Raw genomic sequence first — 19,273 nt, 5'->3', positions numbered from 1 at the left:
TGCCTCTTTTTTTCATGGTCTACAGGAGTCCTAGAACAAGCCATAAAATAACAAATTCTTATTTTCAGCACCTGCTAAAAGTTGTGTATTTTACCCTGTAATAAATGTACCAGAAAATATCTTAATAGTGCAGATGGTATTTTTTTAAAAAAAGAATGAACACTTAACCTGAAGAAAATGAAAAAGAGTATAGGCAGATATTGTTAATAAAATATCAAATTATTAACTTCAAACCATGTACATACCAACACTTTTAAGCTTTGTTTCTCTTTTGTTTTTAAATTCAATCTTATTTTCAGCTTCCTAACATCCTCCCCTGTCAATAAGGTACTGATTCATTATACTCCATTCATTACTTTTGTAAGAACTGGACCAAACAGGGTTTTTCAAAATTGCAAACCAATGCTGGTGGATTGATTTTCTTTAACGAACAATACAATCCATACCCCTTGAGGCTCTTCCCACAAAGCTTCCCTTTGTTTTATTAAATCGATTTGCAGCAAAAACCCAGAGACTGGTATATGTTCGTGCACAGTAGATTTCCCGTTCATTAACCTTTACAATAGCAATTACTTTTATTTTATATCAGAAGCAAAAAGAAAAGAATACAAGGCAATGTATTTTTATTTATTTCTTGATTAAACTTAAAAACCATTCAGTCGGTCTTTCATATAAATGCTGGCTTATGGTATGACCTATCTGAAAGACCACTGGGAATTATAATTTAGCAACAGTGGAAAATTCTTTAGCAAGATTAATAGTCCTTACCACTGGGTTGTAACCTGCACCAGATGTCCTCATCACCTCAGCCAGTACCATTTTGGTGGTCATAACATCCTGGATGGAATGAGGCCAACTGTTTTGCCAGTGTGAAAGAGTTGGGAGAAGAGAATATTTAAGAAGGGTTTTAAAAACTCAAGACTCTAAAATGAGTTGACTGATGCCTATTTTACTCTTAACCCAACAAATTCTCCCAAAATAATACAATAATTTTAGCTACACCCCATTCCATTCACTCCCCATCCATTTAAATTGCCAGGCTCTGCAACATACAGAATTACTAATTTACTAAATCAAAATCAAGCAAACTTTTTGATTTAAAACTGTTTTCTACGAAAATCTAACCCAGTCTTAGCTTTATCTTCAGATAGTTTCTCTTTGAGTTGGCAATTGGCAATTGAAGTTAAACTATTCTAAGGTAAATTATAAGCATTTCATAAAATTAGAGCCACATTGTTAGTGGGAGTGAAATCTAGTTTTTAAGGCTGCAAATGATGCAAAACACTGATATGTGAAAATAGGTTTATCTAACTGGTTTAAATCACAAAATAGATCTGGTTTTTTTTTAATCATAGTTTTTATATATGAACCAAGCCATTATGGCTTATTCAGTAAATGCCATCTGGATTAATCAGGTACCTTTATCTGAGAATATATGCTGACATTATCTCAAACCATCAGACATAAAACACACTTTCCAAACTAGAAAATCCATCAGCTACAATGGTATAACATTCCCATGATAGCCGAGAATCCTAAAGTTTGTAATCTTGAAAAATCTGAAATCCAATACAGCAACCTTCCCCTGCCTGGGATATTGATAATACCAGAAGTTGAAGACTTCCCCTTTGAAGCTGTCCAATTTGGGGAAGGCTGATATTAAAGGTAGAATACTGGTCATAGACTCTGCATGACATAAACCTCCCATGTAGATATAAAATTCAAGAAAAGTTCTTAAGTAAGCCAAATCCATTCCTTAGAATAGAGCTGGTTAATGGGAAACCTGTAGTTATACCCAGTTCTGTTTCATTTGGAAGAAGAGCGAGATTAAAACATAACATGTTTACATAAATTCTACAAACACTCTACTGTCCCGCCCCAAATGCTCTCTCTACTAGTATTAATATTTAACAGATCTCCAGCAATTTGTTCTCTTAAATGATGTCCCTAAAGACCACATTAGAGGAAAGAAGCTGCCCTCCTTTTCAAATTAATTGAGAAAAACTGATGTAGCATTGTTCTAGTTGCATGTAGCAGCTTGAAGTTGTATACAAAGAAATGGATGCCTGGAATTCAGATATTAAGAAATGCAGCATGACTTGGCTGGCTATTTTTATCTAGCCCAATGCTATAGAATGAAATGCTTCACAATTCTAGATGAATGTTAATTGAACTTAGTACCCCTATCATAGAGAGAAAATGTTATCTTGCTTTATAATTGAGGAACACAGCTGTAGAAAAATAACTATCTGTCACAGAATGCAATTCCAGCCTGCGGCAAAAGAGCCCTCCCTCTCATCCTTTCTAACATTCACAGCTGGATTATACTGGCCTATGCAGAATGGAGAATGAATTCACACAAAATGGTTTTTGTTCTTCCCTCCCAACTTTCCTTGAGTATGTTCTCCTGTGGACAAAAGCAGCATGAAAACCAGGCAATTACGAATATGGTTAGCAGCAACTTGAAGAAGGAAGGATTCCCTTAATATCACAGTTGTAGAAAATCATGTTCCCAATTATTATAATAAGCTAATTCACATGTACGTTTACCACTACAAATAGTTGCTTTTAAAACATATTCTACATATTAATTCTGGATTTTTCAAAAAATATCCTTTACCACAAGTAGGCTCAATATCATTAAGAGTTGCTGAATTCGTTAGAGGAAGTTACCTTACAAATAAAACATTATAATAGCCCTTCTCCCCACCTCTTTTTTAACACAGTTTTGACTCCCTGAAAGATTCCATGTAAGTTATTTGATGCCTCCTTTCCTCTGCAGAGAGGATGGAGGAAATGTTAGCAGAAAAAGTACTAATGGTGTATTGGAATGGCAACTTTCATAAATTCCATTCTAGCTGTAAATTCCAGATACTGCATTACCCAACGTATGGAGAGGAGAGGAGAGATTTGGAAGAGAGAGTTGTCCAAGGTTGAAGTGAGCTTTGTGCTATCATCTTCTTACAAACATAATTAAAGTAAGTTATTAGTCCTGAATCACTGAACCACACTGAGCAAAGCTGACACAGTGAAGCATTTAAAAAATCAGATCAAGAAAAAACATCATTCTGATTGAATTCCGATATCATATTAAGCCAGAGTTACATTTTTAAGCCATTTAGTTTTCACTTGGTCTGGATGTGGGAACTCAGAAACTCTGCTTGGTAAAACATGATTTATGGTTTACTGTGCTGCATGATCACAGCCAAATTAAGTTTGTTCAGTAGAGTGGTTATAACAAATGATGTATGATTTTCTAGCCCCAGGCATCTGGTATATACTGCAAGGATAAAACATGTGCAAAGATGTCATGACACAAACCACAGCCTTTCATATTTGCATGATGCACGTCTTGTCACTTATGCTTACGCCCCTTGCCACAGACATCATCACAAAATGGTAAATAAATGGGCTTCTTCATATTTAATAGCATTAGGACTGAAAAAGATTAGAAAGAAAATCATGGCTGAAATACTGAGGGTCAGGAACAGGTCTAGTTCCTTGTTTACAAATGTCCTTTGTATATTGAAGAAAGAGCTCGTGTATTTTGTGATGCAAACATGTTTAAAGCAACTGTCCTCCCCTTTCATGGAGAAAATCTAGGAGCTGACAAGAACTTGATGCCACATAATCAATCTACCCGTCCCCTTAGGCACTCTCTGAATACAGGGACTTCAGTTGCCAGATTTCTCCAGCCAAATTGAGAACCGAGACAGTTGAAATCCACACAGCTGGAAGATGGAAAGACTGGGAAAAGGTTTACTCATAGTTTGTTTAAGATTTGAATATAAACTGATTGCACCTATATAAAACCTGAATGAGAGATCTTAGCCTTACACCCAAATTCTTACTCAGGCTGGGGCTAGAATTTTTAAGCTGTGCTATCTCAGCAAAGACAATTCGATGCTGTATGACTGAAAATTCCAGAAAGATGGTTTCAAAGTCCCTTTGGCAGTGCAGATGTTATGCCTAGAGATAATAATGAGTAAAACTTTAATCCAAATGTTGCAGTCATATATTTTTTTATTCTAATGGCTGGTTTTTAAAAATATTAAACCGGTACAGGAAAACTAGTACTGGCAACCTGTGGGTATTATTAATTTACATCTAGAAACCAAAATACACATAAAAGATACAGCAAATCAGAAAAGTAATCCAAGATGGAAAAAAAATAAGCAAAAGAACAAGAAGGAGACTCCATAATTGCCTGTCCCCAGGTTTGTTGTTCTTGTTATTCTCTCAGACCTTCAATAACTTCCTGAACAACAAACAGATGTCCTGGAGATATAAAACTCTGCATCAGAGTATATCATTCCCCAAATATTCTTCTCTTATAGTATGCAGTATAAACCTTTATTGTGTTTTTCTTTTTTCATTAATAACTGGAATTATTAGCAGGAAGTGAGGCTGCTTCAGAATAAACACTGGAAGAAATGATGACTACCAGCTGTTCCACCTAACTCAACTTTCAAAAATTTCTAAGACTTTAGTAGCAACGTATACCACCGGAGAAGCAGATAGTAAGCAGCAAGGGGAGGACTTTTAAGAATGTGAACTAAAAAGTGTTATCTGGTTAAAATGATACCTCTTTGATGAATTTGAATTCAAGTTAATGCATTTTTGCTTCAGTTACCCGACCAGCAACTGAATAAATTGATAAACTTTATTTTTACATAAAGATATGTACATAAAGTTATTGTAGTGATCAAAACATACAACATATACAGGTAGTCCTCAACGTACAACAGTTCATTTAGTGACTCTTTGAAGTTACAAGGGCATTGAAAAGAGTGACTTATGACTGTTTTTCACACTGACGACCATTGCAGAATCCCTAGGATCACATGATCAAAATTCAGATGCTTGGCAACTGACTCGTATTTATGGCAGTTGCAGTGTCCCTGGGTCATGTGATCCCCTTTTGTGACCTTCTGACAAGCAAAGTCAATGGGAAAGCCAGATTCACTTAACAACTGTGTTACTAACTTAACAATTGCAGTGATTCACCTAACAACTATGGCAAGAAAGTCATAAAATGGGGCAAAACTTACTTAACAAATATTTGACTTAGTAACAGAAATTCTGAGCTCAATTTTGGTCATAAGTCAAGGACTACCTGTATTATTTTTGTTGTTTGAAATATAATATCTTAAGGCTCTTTTTGAGTTGTGGGATAACTATTCTAAAGTCATGCTTTGCTTTCAAGTAGAAGTAATCTCTTCCATTTTATCCACGATTTTAGATTCCCACTGGCTCAAAGCAAGTCTACAAATAATTTTAAAAGTATTTTATCAAAAGATTACACTCATTCCATTTGCCAGCATATGTGAGCTGGGAATGTCAAATGAGCTGCATTAATATAAAATTATAAATTGGAAAACATAAACAAAAAACTTGGAAAAAATTGGAAAACATATGTCAAAAGAAAACAGCATAACCCCCAAGATACCACTCTGTCTCATTTTTGCCTGAGATATGTGCCAAGCTCTTCCCTGCCTTTTGGTTTAAAAAAATTGAAAAGTGACATGCTTCAAAGCAAAGCACCTCTCAAATCATCTTTATCCACAGAATGCATTTTGAACCCATTTTGGCTGAGCTATGTAATTTTTTTCTTTTTTTTTTTGTAACCAGCCATGCAAACAGCCATTTTGAAAATGGCTAATTATTGTCACCCACCTCAAACTCTCAAAATTACAAATGCACCTCATGGGAAATAGTTACTTCTACTCGATACTCTATTTTCTGAAAATAAAGAAGTTGATTAAGAAGTGGGACACCAGACACAGAAATCAATTCAGAAAAGTAAAATATTTTCACCCTTCCTTGAAATATACTGTACTAGAAGTTTAATCTCTAAAGGTTTGCAATCACAAACATTCCTATTCAGCATGTAATTCAATATGTACAGTAATGAGGCAGCTAGGCATCATTTTTTAAGAGGAATTTAATTAAAATTGTAACTCCCAAGGAGCTGAGACAGTTACCTCTGATGAAACGGGTGGCACATAAATTTAATAATTAAACAAAATTTAAGTCCCATTGAATTTATTTAAAACTGTAGTTTGGGTGGGGAATAGAGGTAAATCTGCTTTTCTCCCTTCATATATTAGTATGAAATTGTTTTCATTGTGTGTGGCTTTATTTCCTTGTCTTACAAAAGCAATTACCTTTGCTCACATTATCAATTAGTGAAGATACTGTTTTTATAAAATTATGTTTTATTTCAGAAATAGGCAATTGGAAAAAGGGTTACCCTGGAGTGTTTCTAAAAAGGCTTTTAGGAAACTTTCATCAAAGAAATCTCTTATGGGAGACTGTACAGTGAACATTTATAGGTGGTGAGATTTCACATACATGTGTCACCACAGGTTCTTGAGATGAAGCCACTGGAGCTCAAGTGATATGATCAAGTTTCAGGTCAGAAAAATGACCATAGTGCCAAGGAACTTCATTAGAGCAGGGATGGGGGAAATGTGGCCTTCTTAAATGTTGCAGAATTAGCTTTTATTACTATTAGTCATGTCAGCTGGAACTGCTGAGAGTACTTGCAATTCAGCAAATCTGGACCGCCACAGGCCCTGCCTAATATGTCTATACATCTCTGGCAGATGTCCAGTTGGGCAAAGCGGCCAATTGATTAATAAGCCTTGAGCTTGGTCATGGGAGAAACCCAATATAATTTTCTTCCTCTCACCCTACCATTTGAGATGTGGAAAAGTTCTTTCTCGCTCAGCAGAAGATTATATATTAATCATAAATCTCTGACAAAAAGGGCAAGGAAAAAGAAAGGGAGGGACTGTGAGGAAAAACGGGTTGCCATAATCCTATTACAGATTCAGTGCAGCTTATTCTGCAAAGACCACTTTGCTGCTGCTAATAAAGCACAGTTGTCTGGGTTTCCAAGGCAACCAAGGCTCTTCATGTATTAGGAACTGCTATTGGCTTTTCTCTCCCCACTCTCTTTTTTATTTAAGAGTTAAGTCCCTTCTGCTCTGAGTTTGCCAGCATGGAGTTAGGTAACAAAATGAACCTGGTTATTGCCATCAACAGATAATACTGGTGGTTTAAAAAAATGTAGCCAGGCTTTATTCATTCAAAGCATTTTGCAGCCCTGCCCATCAAAAGGGTTCATACAGGCTAAGATGATATCTAACACTGTTGCTTTAAGGCAGTTCTACACCACTTTCTGCAGCCTTTAATACTGCGTGCATCTGATAAGGTGAGGTTGCCTTGCTGTTTCTCAGGTTTTTTTTTAACTGTTTGATTCTCCTTGTGACAGAAAATGATAGACTATACAGGTAGTCCTTAACTTACTATCACAATTGGGCCCAAAATTTATGTTGCTAATTGAGAAATTTGTTAAAAGAGGTTTGCCCCATTTTACAACCTATCTTGCCACAGTTGTTAAGTGAATAGTTGCAACTGTTAAGTTAGTAACACAGTTTGTTGAGCCTGGTTTACCCATTGACTTTGCTTGTCAGAAGGTTGCAAAATGGAATCATCTGACCTGGGATATTGCAACCATCATAAATATAAGTCAGTTGCCAAGCATTTGAATTTTGATCAACTGACCATGGGGATGGTCTCTTTATTTTCAAAGCTTCTAGAACAGTTCTGAGTTTCACCTTATGGCTGAATCACACATGTGATAGTCATTTGTATGGATCAAATTTTGGAAGATGAAGATGTAATGGCATTCAAAAACAAGGTAAAGCTCTCCATCTTAAATTTATCACTCTATATGAAATTTCTATTGAGCCAATCATCTAAATTTGAAAGATAGAAGTAGGGATTAGTTTCCATAATATATAAAAGGACCTTACATATTTGTTTAATACTACCTTTCATCTCTGCTTTGGTAGTGACTGTTCAATTCAGAATAAAGCATGTCATTTGGAAAGAGGTGAAGGATTCAAACACCTGTCTATCCTGTTTCTGGCTGAGATTAGATTTGCTCATCTTGAAATAAAAAAAAACTTTATCAAGCCAATTTCAGGGTATCATAGCCCACATTATTATAACAGATAACAGATAATCAGAATTGGAAAGGACCTTATAGGTCATCTAGTCCAACCCCCGCCCAAGGGGGAGACCTTATACCATTTCTGACAAATGGCTGTCCAATCTCTTCTTGAAAGTCTCAAGTGATGACGCTCCCACAACTTATGGCAAAGGTTGATTCTACCAACAATATCATTCTTCATGAGCTCAACCTTGTAGCAGCTATGTAATGAGAATAATGGATAGAGTACACTATCTAATTCTAGTTGCTCTTACAACAGGTATCTTAGTTATTCTGCACAAATAAATAATGTGCAGCAGAGTAGTTGCAATTGATTGCAGTTCTGAGGCATCCAACAGAAAAAGTTGCTATAGTTCAGAAACAGAGAAGATACAAGGACCCGCAAGTGGCATTACCAGGTGAGATTATAAATACATCTTGCCTGAAAACTAAAGAGCTGTTGCTGGTTGGCTGTTATGGCTAAAGAGACAAATAGTCTGATCCAATATAAGGCAGCTTATTTCCCTCTTAGGATACATTAAAAGATCCAGGGTGATGCTGTATTTATTGAAATTGCTTATATCTTTTTTCCTGGCCCTATTTCTTATTTTTTATCACAGATTCCTCTCTTTTAAACAGACTGGCTAATGCTTTAAGAAAAATTGCAAATGTAATCTCTTTTTGCACCCATCCACCATCTCTTCACCATGTTGAGGTGACTGTCATCGTCATTTGCTCCATGAACACTATTCATTGAAAAAAAGAACAAGCATTGGAGCTTCTACTTCCCGTGTTAACTGCAGTGCCAGAAAATCCCCGATCCTTATATAGATGTGTTTACCTTCCTGCTTTCCATCTTTCTTTCATCTCTCAAATCTTCATCTCTATGAGGTTTTCATCAAGGATGTCAGATTATGTACCATTTAGACAGTTTGATGGCCATTGATAATTGCCAGCTCTGAAGCAAAAATATTGCTGCACTTAGCATGGAATGGCAAGCCAATTCAAAATGAGACAGCTCAGGAGCAATAAATGCAAGATATAAACCTGCTGTGTATTAAGTACAATCTGCCAGAAAGAAGGGGAGAAACTCATTCCAGATCTCAGCATTACATTTATTGAGCAAAATGAAATACAGAAGGTGACTGACACTATATTGCTAGTTAGCCACCATCTCTATAGATCAGTGTTTTTCAACCTTGCAACTTGAAGATGTGCAGGCCAGGGAATTCTGGGAGTTGAAGTCCACACATCCCAAGCTGCCAAGGTTGCAAAACACTGCCACAGATCAAAATTTATACACAAATATTGTTCCACAAGTGCAATGGATCTTTTTAGCACAACAGTCTTTGTGGAGTCTCATGCTAATTGCTACAATATATGGTATAGTGGCAGAGTTAGGGCTGATTTTTGTACCTGAAATCCAAGTCCTCAAAACTCAGATAGCATTGGATAATGGGAACACCCACAGGTCAGGTCAGCATCAGGAATTTATCCCAAGATAGTCATGTTTCTCACTAGTTAAGAATATACTGATAGCTGCCTTAAAGGGAAACCAAGGTACCTAGCAGAACCACTGATAGCCTAGGAAGTATTCTGCCAAAGTGATTGGATTGAGATGAGAAATGTATTTGGAAGATAGAAGAGATTATTATTCCTCTAAAACCAAACAAAGCTAATTATTTCAGGTTTTTCTGTTCTGAACTCCAGAGAGATGCAGTGATTGCAATTCCTAAGATGTTTAGAAACCATAAGAATATATATTGCAATCTAGTCACTGTGTCTAAACTCTGCAGTAACTAATTTGCATGTGTGATTTTGGCTTTGTTATAATTTTTTCCTGGAATACAAACAAGTTATTCTAGTGACAAAATCTGTTTTCATAATACTAAAGCATAATTTAGTGTAGGTTAGGCAACCTGCAACCCAATTTTAAGGAAAGGTTCCAAATATTTGCAAGAGCAGTATTTCTTTTTGTGGCATACAGAACAGAGGAAAAGAGTCTACAAACAGAAATGAAATACATAAGAATGGATTCCCTTACAACATAGAGGCTTTTTGATCTGGTCTTGCCCATAGTTTGCTTCAATTCCACCCAATAGATCCATGGCTCTCAGAAAATGCAGCTCTCAACTAAAATGTGTTCAAACCCCGATATAGAGCTATGTGGATAGGAGCAGAGCAGTGGCTCGGGCTTTTGAACTTTAACCTTCCATGTAGCTGAGAAGACAACTTCACCAAAATTAGTTTTCAGTTTTTAGAATTCTTGGCTTGTTATTTATGAACCAGGAAAATATTTACAATTCTATGAACCAGCTACCCATAATTGAAGCTTTTTTATTATAAGCTATGTCTCCTCAGGTATTCTATTCAATAACTTTGCACTAAATCAGTCTACCCAGCTAGAACTCAATGATCTGGACTGTGCACAAAGCTAAAGAAATGAAAGCCGATATTTTAACAGTGAAGTATAGCAAAATTAGACTTATTTTCTGCCTCTCAATGCCAGGTTGATTTTTTTAAAGTTCTTGTCAGGGATATATTCCAGTGAGAAAAATAGCAAGAAAATGGCAAAGCATAGTTTATACAGCCAGCATGTAAACTATGTCTTTGGTTACTTTCTGATGAGAAAACATGTGTTGCCATGTTCTACTCCTATCCTACTGGATATTATCAGACACTTCCACTCTCAATCTGAATCTGTTTCCTAGAAGAACAATAAATTTACATTATTTTCAGAAATGTAGTCAAAAATGATGCTGGAAATAATACTTCTAAAGAAATATGCCCAATTCATCTCTCCATTTAAAAAAAATGAACCTCCTGATTGTTTGCGCCAGTCTTGTAAATTTACCCAGATGCATGTTAACATGTAAGTATCATGTACAATAAAAGTTGTGGTAAAACTATAGTCGCACATATATACAAAGAGATCAACAATTTATCATGCTGGTATTATCAATGCTGGTATTCTTGAGTATAAATGACATAGTTTATAAATAGTTAAAGACGCTGAATTTGTCAGCTGGAAAGCAGATAGCTCAGGTTCAAGACCTGAGTGCCGCATGAGGGTTGAGCTACCGTTATTTACTCCAGCTCCTACAAACCTAGCAGTTTGAACACATGCTAACGGGAGTAGATAAATAGGTACCACTTCGGTGGGAAGGTAACAATGTTCCGTGCATCTTGGTGTATGCCGACCTCATGACCATGGAAATATCTTTGGACAATGCTGGTTCCCTTAGCTAAGAAATTGAAATGAGCACCGCCCTCTAGAGTTGGACAAAACCTTTACTTTTTACAGTATCAACATTGAGTTGAACTTGAAGTTTGACTGCATGCTAATCTGTTTTCATTATGTTCTCACCAACTTATCCCCAACTTATCCCATTATTTGATCAACAGTGATCCAGTTAAGGAGAAAGGGAAAAATGAATTAAGCCCCCACTGTTACAGATAGGGAGATTTAAATATTTTCCTATGCAGTCTTCCTAAACTAACCCGTTTTCCTTCAGTTGTTATTTATCCACTGTGAAAATCTGCTTTCCATAGAAGAGCAGAAAATAATTTAGGTAAACCTCTTATTCTAGTCTTAATGCAAGTTGTATAAAAGAAGAGCAAAGAACAAGACATATCAAAGAAGAGAAATAGCAGGGATTAGTGTCCCATCTCATTAGCTCATCCAATTTGTCTGTAGGACAAGAAACTCACTCAACAGCATAATTTATCTTGATGTATTCAAGAACCCATAGAAAATATCTCATATACATGAGGGGGGAAATTAAAGAAAATATCTGCAGCATAGAACATATCATTAAACAATTAAAATAGGTGGGAATCAAATGGAATTAAAATGAAACTTAAAGAAACTAAATATACTTCATTCCCAACAATTATTTTATGCTTTACTTTGAAAGAGGAAAAATCCTAGAAGTGGACAATATAAGTATTCAGATATAAATAATGTGTATTTGCCACCAAGTGTTTATATTGTTAAGTCCCACTCCCAGCACATTTACCCCAACGCAAACTACCTATCATGAACCAAAAATCACCGTCAAAAAAGAAATATACTGTGAAGAAAACATTAACCATAAAGTATATAAAAGCTATAGAAAGAGAAATGCTAAGAAAAGGTATTAAATTATATATATATATATATATATATATATATATATATATATATATATATATATATATATATATATATATATATATATATATTTGTTTTCTGAGGTTCTCGCGGGTATTTGTATCTTTGATATTGAATCTTACGCGGGAGAAAACCCGAATAACCAAAGATCCACATATATATATATATATATATATATATATATATATATATATATATATATATATATATATATATATATATATATATATATATATATTATGACTTTGAATCACCCAATAGCTATAATGTGCAATATAGTTCTAGACATACATAACTCAAGTAGAAATAGATAATACAAAAGATATGATACATATAGAGTAGCTGACTGCAATCTGAACATTGGTCAGCCGTGTGGCACAACTACAGAAAAGGCAATTTATATTCGGTTGCATCATGAAAGATATAATTTGCAAATCATGGACATAAACTTCCTCCCATATTTTTCACTTGTGAGAGCCTACAGTACATTGATTATGGTGTCCAGTTCTGGGCACCACATTTCAAGAACAATTCAGGAAAATTGGGAGAGGTTCAAAGGGATGAGGAGTATGACTAGAGAACTAGAAATTAAACCCTGTGGAGATTTAGCCTTGAAAAGAAGAGAACATGACCATGGTCTTCAAATACCTGAAAGAATGCCACAAAGAAAAAGGTAAAGAGCTGTCATCTATGGCAGAGAACACTGAATGATGATTTTAACAACAGAAAGAAAAATTGTGACTGTGTGTTAGAAAACTCTTCCTAAATATAAGAGCAGTTTGACAACGGAACCAATTATCAAGCAAGATATAAGGCTCCCTTTCAGTGGATGTGGTTAGTCAAAGGGTAGACAGTTGCCTGTCAGGGAGTTTTAATTTGGACTCCTGCACTGATCCTTAAAGGCCTTGATGGCTCCTTTCAGTTATGGTTCTATGAATAAGGGCACAGTAAGGACATCGAAGCAACAAAATAAATGCAACTAAAATAGTACAGGTACCTCTTTAAATAATGGACTAATAAGGAGAGGTCTTCTTCTAGTACAGGTAATCCTTGCTTGCAACAGTTCATTTAGTGACCATTCTAAGTTACAACAGCTCCAAAAAAAGTTACATATGACAGTTTTTTTCACACTTATGACCGTTGCAGCATCCCTATGGTCACATGATCAAAATTCAAATGCTTGGCAATGGTTCATGTTTAAAATGGCTGCAGTGTCTTGGGGTCATGTGATCAGCTTTTGCAACCTTCTGACAAAGCAAAGTCAATGGGGAATTCAAATTCACTTAACAACCATGTTACTAACTTAACAAATGCAATGATTCACTTAGCAACTGTGGCAAGAAAAGTTGTAAAATGGGGCAAACTCACTTAACAAATATTTCACTTAGCGACATAAATTTTGGGTTCACTTGTGGTCGTAACTCGAGGACTACCTGCACGAAATGGATTGTTAGAGATGCCATTAAGTAACACTGTTTTGGGCACCATCAGTGAAAATGTCCTCTCTCTTCTATGTGCAAGTCACTTTATTTTATGACAATAATATTCCCCAAACTGTCACCTCCAAAATATGTTATACCTATGACTCACTGAGCCTTAGCCAAAGACTGAAACTTTTCTATTAAATTCTCCACAGGTTTCACAAATGAAAAATCCTTCCAAAATATGTATTGGAAACATCAACAGCTTCAAAGGAGTCTAGAGTTTAATTCCATTACCAGAGAGTCAGTTTCAATGGCTTCTCAAAATCCTGAGCATTTATAAAAAGCAGACATCCCAGAATGAATGAGCACCATGTTTACCACTATGTCAAATGAGCATATTCTGTTAAACTAGATGCCACAACAATAGATTTGGACAGCATCCAAAAGCATTCAAAGTGTATGTATCAATTCTGAACATCGAGAAAGTAAGAAAGGGCTGTGTTTGTTATAAAATTCTGAAGATGCCATTAGGAAAGGAAGAAAGACTGTCATTGCTGTTCAAGTTAGCCAAAGGAATAGTTGGTGTTATATGTGATGCTTGTTTCTTCGGGGAACTGATTTGTACTTAGTGATAACATTTCTTAGCCACATTTCCTATTTATTTTGGGAATGAAATGGAGAAGCTGTTAAATGCTATGTCTAGCATTAAACAACCAACCAGCTGTTGTAAATAAATGAAGAATTATATTGCTTATAATAACATTTTTTTAAAAAGCTAGTGGAGAGAAAAATTGGTTCCTTTAGTCTAGGGTTAAAGTAGATTAAAGAAGCTGTTAAGAAGCTACATATTTTGTAACTTGGACATCAGAATGATTTGATACTTAAGCAGGATCGGCAACTTGTGACCTGGAACCACATAGGGTCTCCACGTTCTCTTTTATGGTCCACTGGACCCTCACCTGTCCCTCCCACAAACAATTGCTGAAAAGTGATGGCATAATTTAATCCAATGTAATATGGAAAGCAGATGAAAACTACAGTGTAAACCTTGAGATACAACTATCACATATACACAAGTGGCAAGCCTATTTTTCCTAAAATCCCAGTGCTGTTCACGTGAATAAAAATATTATGTGTGACATTTAGCTCACCTATTTTAAGGTTAAAGAAATCCCAAGAAATCAAATAGTTTTCAAATACCAGTCAATGCTTAGCATCGGGAAACAAAATAAGTAAATACAATTAAAAGCATCTGTATAAAGTATTTTTGTTTACTAACATTTAGTCACTTACAACTTTCACAGGAACTGAACTCATCCAAATAAATGACAGCCAATCATCACATTGGCAATATAGTAGCAACAATAGATTAAGTCCACAGAAAATGAATAAAAACACAGCATTTCCCTATGCTGCAAATAAAAACTAAAAAACATTCAAACTTTGAAGCTAAGGGCTTAGGAAAAAGGACTTTAATTTATATGTGAATATGGCAGTAGTAGATAAAGAAGAAGCTGTGAAAACAAAATTGTTTTGGTATCTGATTGAAGAATAGAAAAAATGGATGGGAGAGCTATTGTGTATAGACTTTCTTCATACCCTTGACTGCAGGAATGGATTTTTTTTTCAATGCAACCCATTAAAATTATTATTTCACTTGAGATCAAGGAAAAGAAGACTGCATTGATTGAGAAGTGCATTCATCTACAGATAACATCATTCAATTACAATTTTAGAAATATTAAAGATTCATTGATATGCACTGGACAGTGGCTTAATACATAAGATGAAGTTGAAAAATGATTGCCATGGGATTTATTTTGTTAAAAAAAAACACTAAGAAACCCAGGATGAATACATTATTTTAAGACAGTTTTTCAAAACTTGAAAATTCAGCCAGTAGAAACTACCAAGGATAATAAGAAAAAAAAGAACAACAAATTGAAAACTAAAATAAGAAAACAAGAGAACCATTTTTCTCCAGTGTTATCTTAGACTAAAATTCCCAGAATTCCCAGCCATTCTGATCAATGTGTGGGGATGGCACTTCATATGCATATACTGTATATGATGAAAATAAAGATAAAAAGACAAGATTAAGAGAAGATTGAACCATTCTATATTCAACTACTTATTCAAAACAGAACAATGAAAATTACATTTTTAGTGTCCTTCTTCAAAGATTTGGAAAAAGTATGTGAATATACCTCTCAGGTTTTTCCAGTTTTTGGAAGTGTTTAGACCATGAACCCAACTAGATTGTGTTGCCACAATTACTACAGCATCCATCATCCTGGCATTCTTTAATCCTGCTTTATTTCATTGGTGGAGACTAACCAGTAGGCAACAATGTTAAATCTGTGAAAAATGCAAGCTCAAAAGAGATAACTTGTTATAGCTCCAAAATTGTACTACGCATCCTGACGCTGAGGATAAAATAGTAAAACCTTAGAATTGGAGAGGCAGTTTCCTGGTTTAGTCATTTCCCTTAACATTGTTCTACATCAAAGCTGTCTTTTTGTATCCTATCCAACTGAACAGAGCTCACTGTTATCCTTTGGCTAGATTAACACACTGTGATAAGCCATTATTTGTGTAAAAATAATCTATAAAATAATTGGTCATGACTGATTCTGCACTTTATGCATGAATCCAATTTTGTCTCAGTTATCTATCATCTTTCCCCCAATGTTATTGGAGTCAATAGCTCTTTCTCCTTTACCTGAGAGAAGCTTCCCTTCTAGAGAGGCAAACAGAAAAATAACTAATCTAAGAACTAAACTGAACTGTACTTAAGTTTCCATCGTGCCATTTATTTGTAAAGCAACGCTAAAGGTGTATGGAACTTCAGCCTGAATTCCCATGGAGCTATCCAAGGTGCTACAGAGAACTTGAAAAAAAATAGGTCTTGATGGTTATTAATCAACAATAAACCACTATGGAAATAATGTAAATCTCAGATATAATGCAGATCATGGTAACAAATCAAAGCTAATATACAAAGATATTAGTGAAGAGTGTGTAAAAAAAATATTGTGATGCTATAAGTTGTTAGACATAACCTGTCAACATGCTACGTATGGATTTACTAAGTCAGACAAATCAATCAATCACATTTGTTCATACACAATTAAATTATTCCCCCTCCCAAAAAAATAGACAGGTAAGCAGCAACTGACACTCCATTACAATATCTTCCAAGAACTAGAGAATGTATCTTTTCTTTTATGTACACCGAAAGCATTTGCACCAAGACAAATTCCTTGTGTGTCCAATCACACTTGGCCAATAAAGAATTATATTCTATTCTATTTTTAGCCCACATGCACTGTGCATAGTATAGCCTGGTAAAATTTGAAGTACATTAAATTATTTCAAAGTAAATTTCTTACAAGAGGCTTGTTAAAGCTTTGGAATTTTATGAGATGGGACAAAGAAAACATGTAAAGAACTCAAGTTCTAAGGTATTATTTGATCAAATTGTTAAAAATAAAAGAAAGTTGGTTTATTTGATCAAGGTTAAAATAGATAATGTTTAGTAACCCTTAATTGAATTTTGTTGAAACAATGAGGCCTTAAGAATTTGTTTATAGGAGATGTAATATGGGAAGAAGTGACTGTTTATTGCATATTAAGAGAAGAGTTCATATCCATTATGGTGAAGAGTGAAGTCAATTCTTTACATATTTCTTTTCTTTTTCTTTACTACCGTATATTATTTTTCATGCTTTTTTCTTTTTTTCTTTTAAGTTTGTATTAATTTTTAAAATTAATTAAAAACTAATTTCTGATTTAGTCTGAAGCTCATTAAATACGGTCATTCCAAATGCCTAGTTCTATCACCAGGATATTTTTTATACAACAGCAAATTAAAATGTAATCAAGAATATGTGTTAGCAACACACTGCACCATTAAACCACTAAAAACCTACCCTTCCAAGAATTAAATCTAAATCCAGTCCAATAATAATAAAAATCAATATCCTTCTACCAACACACAATAAGTCTCTATAATTTATCTCAGTGTAAACAAAACCAAAAAAGAGTACAGATACAAACTGTTTACCAACCGCCTTATTCAGCAACCATTCTAAGTTACAAAAGTGCTGACATAATGTTGTGACCAATGCCTGTATTTAATGAACTTCCCAGAATCCCTCACTCACATAATTGCCATTCAGTACCTGTTGTCCTGTACCTGACCTATTGTTTCCCTGCCCCCTTAGAGAGTGGAGTGTTTGGGGAGGAGAAGATAACAAGAGAGTAAGTAAGCACAGGGTGAGGAATAGTGGAAGCTGGGAGTTTTAAGTGTGCTACCCAATCCCCACTGTGTTATTTTCTTGTAATCTTTTCTTCTTCAATCATTCTGAGGAGGTTGGATTGCCTATAGAGATTCCCTTTTTTCTCCCCCCCATTTGTTTATGCATTCTCTCTGCTCTGCAGGGAGAGGGGGAGGAATCTCTTCTGTGTCTGACCCATTATTTTTTCTCCTGCCCCCTCCCCTGAGTAGAGAGATTGGAGAAAAAGTGATTACAAGAGATTATGTGGATACACACAATGGAGAATACATGAGGATTTCTGTTCCACACTCCTTTCAATGTGTATTCCCTATTGTGTACTCACTTACTCTCTTGCAATCCCTTCCTCATCAATGAATATATATCAAACGTTAATTCTCTTCTTGCTAATTAACTCAGTGCTGGGGTAAGCATTCCAAAAGTTGGCAGGGAGGGCAGGGGAAAGAGAGCACATGACATTCATGATCATGTGTTTTCCCACCTAGCTGCCACTTCACCAAATGACAGAGCTATCTCAATTATGGTCATTAAACAAGAACTACATTTAACAGAGGCCTGGTTAATTATACCCAACTTAATGCCAGGTAACAAAATAAAAATCCAGACATTAATGAAATATTAGTGAAACAGCACTAATAGAAAATAACAAAGGGGAACAAAAATTACCACATATTAGATGCAGGAAAAAACTTTGCAATTTGTATTTAGACAAATACTAAGATGCAAAATAAAATAAAATATCTCACAAAAACAATAAAAGCTACATAGTATAAGGTATTAATTAGTATAGAAGACAATCAATACACTATTAATAGATCCAGCACAGCAGATGAAACATGCTGATACACAAAAAGAAACAAAATACTAAATACAAATAACACCAAGAATATGCCCTGATATTAGAGCAATACAAAATGACTGCATTGTTTTCTCCAAAAGATACTAGCTAACAACATCTCCTTATCAACTATATATCTATGTTCACCACTGTAGGATTACATTAGTATACCAAGTTTACTGATTACTTGATTAGTATACCAAGATTACTAATTTTAATTTCTTCTTCTAGTCAAAATCTCCAATAACAGCAAAAAAAAAAAAAAAGAAGTCTCATACCATTTGATAATTAACACAAGCAGAAAGGTTTTATTGTTTGCTTTCTGTAACCCACTGTTTTAATTTTTATGAACCCCCCTGGAATCTCATTTATTCAGTTTGTATACCACACAACTCCTCACCACTATGTTGAAGCAAATGACAGGTTTGGAGATACACTTTATGTTTAAGCCTGGCATTTGCTTTGCAGTACTGTTTTCTTGTTTGTTTTTTCAAAAAGAAGTAGAAATACTGTAGACATCTTTGCAAAATCCATCTTTGCAAAAGCCAGTTGGCATAT

General features: G+C 35.0%; 1 protein-coding gene across 9 annotated transcripts in view; it reads right to left on the bottom strand.

Moving 5' to 3' along the window:
• The window catches only part of EPB41L1 (erythrocyte membrane protein band 4.1 like 1), a 193,676-nt gene that overhangs the window by 150,958 nt on the left and 23,445 nt on the right, over positions 1-19,273 (bottom strand). The window contains exon 3 of one of the 9 annotated variants that reach the window (XM_087959392.1): positions 769-856. The exons of the other annotated variants lie outside the window; for them this stretch is intronic. The gene's annotated coding sequence lies outside the window, so the exon portion shown is untranslated. The remainder of the gene's footprint in view (positions 1-768; positions 857-19,273) is intronic. 9 annotated transcript variants of the gene reach the window in all.

This window comes from Notechis scutatus, chromosome 3 (assembly GCF_049901735.1).
Source record: "Notechis scutatus isolate UNSWTSFEM ecotype Mainland chromosome 3, rNotScu1.2, whole genome shotgun sequence".
Classification (NCBI taxonomy): domain Eukaryota; kingdom Metazoa; phylum Chordata; class Lepidosauria; order Squamata; family Elapidae; genus Notechis; species Notechis scutatus.
Note: the sequence above shows the minus strand (reverse complement) of the source record. Positions and strands in the feature narration are given on the sequence as shown.